General features: G+C 40.3%; 1 long non-coding RNA gene across 1 annotated transcript; it reads left to right on the top strand.

The window, feature by feature from the left end:
• Positions 1-403: 403 nt before the first annotated feature.
• On the top strand, positions 404-4,366 carry LOC103281268 (uncharacterized). The gene is made up of 3 exons (XR_010000492.1): positions 404-817; positions 1,949-2,135; positions 3,385-4,366. It is a non-coding gene; the product is annotated as an uncharacterized LOC103281268 (long non-coding RNA).
• The last annotated feature ends 333 nt before the right edge of the window (positions 4,367-4,699 follow it).

Below are 4,699 nucleotides of genomic sequence, written 5' to 3'. Positions count from 1 at the left end.
TAAACATCAAAATAGGTTATGATTTTACAAATTAAGCCCCAAAACATCACGTTTTACAACAAATTTGACAGAAAAAGCAGTTCAATACGCAGTAATGTTATGTTGTAATTACTTTATTTATGAATTTAGCACCAAAATATCACGATATATTGAAAACGTTGACTATAAAAATGTGTTGGATAATCCAGAACGTTGGATAAGTGAGACTACTGTATCTATTTTAGATGACAACGGAGTGCGCATGCGTCGAGCATCTCCCTGCTTTCCCGCCCAAATTGGCGAAGCCCTCGCTGAGCCTGTGACGGGCGGGAGAATCGTCCAATCGGGCGGCGGCAGAGGGAGGAGGGGTGGGACCAAGGCCGAAAAGGCGGCCGTGGTGGAGGCGGGGCTTATTCTTGGCGCCTCAGCCGTTAATTTACCTCAGGAAACGGGGCCTCGTTTGGCGCCCAGGCGTTTCCTTTCCCTCCGAGAGAGAGAGAGAAGGGCGCCTGGCCTGGCAGCCGTGGTTCAGGCCGGGCTGGGAAGGAGGGAAGAGCCGGCCCGGGTCCCCTCAGCCGTGGCTGGAAGGAAGGCCCCGAGGAGACAGGCCGGGAAGGGCGGGCTCTCTCTCTCTCTCTCTCTCTCTCTCTCCTCCCGCCACCCAGAGCCGGAGAGAGAGGTGAATCAGGGCCCGTGCTGTGGCCTCGCCTGGGTCAGTCTACTTTCTTTGGGATTAATCTGGAGTTTAAAGAGGAGACGCCTTTCCTTTTGGGAGTCACTTTTACCTCAGGAAAGGCTTTTCTTCCCGTCCAGAGGACCCTCTCTCTCCCACTTGATTGTATGTTGGTTTCCTTGTTGTTTTGGGGGTTCTTTCATTACCTCAGGAATCCCCTCAAAAGTGAAATACAAACAGGAAAGGCCTGTTTTATTATATTAGTATGGTCTTAAATTTTCAAAAACGGCCTCAAATAGCACAAGGTCTTTCTCCAGAGAAGGGTGGATAAAGGCTTTGTGAAACAAAGAAGAAAACTATTTCTTTTATTAATCCTTCCATGAGGTTTTGCCTCAAAAATCGCCTCAAGTCACAAAGCCTTTCTCTAGTGAAATAGAAGATACAGTTGGAAAAAATGTTCACTGAAATATTTACAAAATCATTAAAATATTCACAAACATAATAATAAAAAATATTTGCAGAAACATTTGCCCAAAATAAGCAAAGTATTTGGGGAAAAATATTCACAAATGTATTCAGAAAAAAAAACAATCATGAAAACATTTACAAACATTGAAATAAAATATTCACAAAATATTCACCCAAAAAATCATACAAATATTTGCGGAAATATTTGCCAAAAATAAGCAAAATATTCTGAAAAAATATTTACAAATACAGTAGAGTCTCACTTATCCAACACTCGCTTATCCAACGTTTTGGATTATCCAACGCATTTTTGTAAATGTTTTCAATAAATCCTGATATTTAGGTGCTAAATTCGTAAATACAGTCATTACTACATAGTATTACTGCATATTGAAGTACTTTTTCTGTCAAATTTGTTGTATAACATAATGTTTTGGTGCTTAATTTGTAAAATCATAAACAAATTTAATGTTTAATAAGCTTTTCCTCAATCTCTCCTTATTATCCAACATATTCGCTTATCCAACGTTCTGTCGGCCCGTTTACGTTGGATAAGCGGGACTCTACTGTAATACCTGCTTTATTGATGAATAGTTTTATTATTCTATCACCTCAAAAATGACAAAACTTTTGTCCAGAGAAAGACAAAGAACAACATTTTTGGAAATTTACACCATTTGATTTATTTCCAGCCTTAAGACCCATAAAGGGCCATAAAGAGCCAGATGGCTTTACTTTGAGCCATAAGTTTTACCTCAGAATATGTTTTTCCTGTCATCTGGATAACTTCTTTTCACTTTATTCATGTATGTTTCCTTATTATTTCAGAAATTTCTTTATCGAACCTTTACCTCAGAAAAGCCTTGTGAAATAGAAAGAAGAAAATGCCAATTTTATTTATTAAGAGATGGTTATCTCAAACTTTACCTCAGAAATGGCAAAGCCTTGTGAAACGAAAGGGAGAAACAAAGACAATTTTTTTGAAAATTAGCACAGCTTTTTCTGAAGGGACCAGGTGAATATTGTTGCGTTTTATTTATTATAATCTGATTTATTTCTTTCCAAAGACCCTTATGAAATTAGCCTTGTGAAATTAGCCTTGTGAAATAGAAAACCATTTCTATTTTGCGTATTAATACTTTATTATATCAAACAAAAAAAAATTATAAGGTCTTTTCCAGAGAAGAAAAAAAGGCTAAAATTTTGGTTTGTTGTGAGTTTTCCGGGCTGTATGGCTATGTTCCAGAAGCATTCTCTCCTGACGTTTTGCCCACATCTATGGCAGGAAACCATAGATTGCTGGTGAAGTTTTTATATATCTGCGAAATGTCCAGGGTGGGAGAAAGAACTCTTGTCTGTTGGAGGCCAATGTGAATGCTGCTATTGGCCACCTTGATTAGCATTGAATGGCCTGCAGTTTCAAGGCCTGGCTGGTGTTTGCTGGCCCTGCTTTTTGAGGTGGCAGCCCAGAAACTCACAACAACCCAGTGATTCCGGCCATGAAAGCCTTAGACAACACATGGCAACATTTTTGAAAATTCACACAGCTTTCCAGAGGAAATGAGTAGAATAATAATTGCATTTTTTTTACCAATCTGATTTACGTCCAGCCTTAAGACCCATAACATGCTAGGCTGAAAATTATATATATATATATATATATATATATATATATATATATATATCTCATTTTGTATATAATGGACAATATAATATCTAATAATACAATATAATGTATATACATATAATATTGATAGTAACATTGTAATGAAATACAATATAATAATAATACAATATAATGATATTGATTATATATATTTATATTATATTATATATAATTATATATGTACATACAAAATATTATATTAGCATACACAATAATAGCATTATAGATTACTATATTGTACTATACCATCATACTGTAATATTATTAGAAATATTACATGTAATATATAAAATAATTAATATCATATTGCATTAGTATTTGAATTATATTGTATTACATTATAATATTCTTAATATTATATGTATATTCAATATATTATATTATTATATATCATTGTCTATTATATTGTATATTATATACAATATACTATATATACACAATACATATTATATTATTAGCATAGCATGTTACGGGAGGAGGGGCCCCAACGGATGGTACAGGAGACAAGATGGAACTGTCTTCCTGGCCTTGCAAAATAGAAAGAAGAAAATGCCTGTTTTTTTTCTGAATGCTTTCTTCCCACTCACTCTTCTCCCAGCGCTGAATTCAAGTCAAAGGGAAGAAAGGGAAGAAACAAAAGGTCGAAGAGACAGAAGACGGAAGATGCTTGAAGACACACTCGCAAGGACACCGCCCCCCCCCCCCCAAAAAAAGGTCATTGTCAGGGTAATGGGTGTAAGGCTAGGCATTTAATGTCTATCTTTGCAATAAAAAACAGGCTACCTGTGTGCTAGGCTTTTGCATGAATAACACGGTTCCCCTCGTGTGTGGCATCGAAGTTTCCCACTCGGGAACGGACGGGTCCTCCCTTTGTTCTAGGCAGATGATGGGGGTTTTCCTATACAAGCCGTAGGGGCCACAGCTTGGGGGGCAGCGGGGGGCCCGGCCCTGGCACCGCGGGGAGCAGCACACATTACGGGCATTTTAAAAGCTCCCTTAAACTTAGACAGTAGCTAGAAATAAAAATATTAATACCTTAACTCACCTACTAACTCTACTAACACTATTCTAACTAGGGCAGCCTGGCCTTTTAAATAGGACTGTGTTTTGCCTGCTGGCAAGAACCAAGCTGGGGGGGGCCTCCTGGCCCCCAATAGAAGGGCTCCCATAGAAGGACATTTCAAAATGCCCGCAAGGTGTCCTGAGAGCAGCCCCTGGGGCCCTCAGTGTGCCCCCCACGGTGCCAGGGCTGGGCCCCCCGCTCTCCCCCAACCCATGACCCCTGCCGCCTGTATATCGTCCGTCCAGGGCCAACGGACGCCCCCTCCCTCCCCGGGCGGAGCTTCGGCGCCACACACAAGGGGAGGCCAGCCGTGGCCGCCAGAACATGGCCAACCTGGTTTTTTACTGCAAACATAGGCATGTAGGGACCCCCTTTTATTTATGTAAGGCCACCCACCCAGGGGACCTCTGTTCCTAATTAAAGCCTGGTTAAAGGGGATCCTCTATTCTTAAAGTAAGGCCTATAGAGATCTCCTATCCAGAAACTAAGGCGGCCTGGCCTATAGAGATCTCTTGTTGTTAAACTAAGGCGGCCTGGCCTATAGAGATCTCTTGTTGTTAAACTAAGGCGGCCTGGCCTATAGGGATCTCTTGTTGTTAAACTAAGGCGGCCTAGCCTATAGGGATCTCCTTTTGTTAAACTAAGGCGGCCTGGCCTATAGGGATCTCCTTTTGTTAAACTAAGGTGGCCTGGCCTATAGGGATCTCCTTTTGTTAAACTAAGGCGGTCTGGCCTATAGAGATCTCTTGTTGTTAAACTAAGGCGGCCTGGCCTATAGAGATCTCTTGTTGTTAAACTAAGGCGGTCTGGCCTATAGAGATCTCTTGTTAAACTAAGGCGGCCTGGCCTA

Source organism: Anolis carolinensis, unplaced genomic scaffold (genome assembly GCF_035594765.1).
Source record: "Anolis carolinensis isolate JA03-04 unplaced genomic scaffold, rAnoCar3.1.pri scaffold_8, whole genome shotgun sequence".
Classification (NCBI taxonomy): Eukaryota; Metazoa; Chordata; class Lepidosauria; order Squamata; family Dactyloidae; genus Anolis; species Anolis carolinensis.
This window is presented reverse-complemented; position numbering and strand designations above follow the sequence as displayed.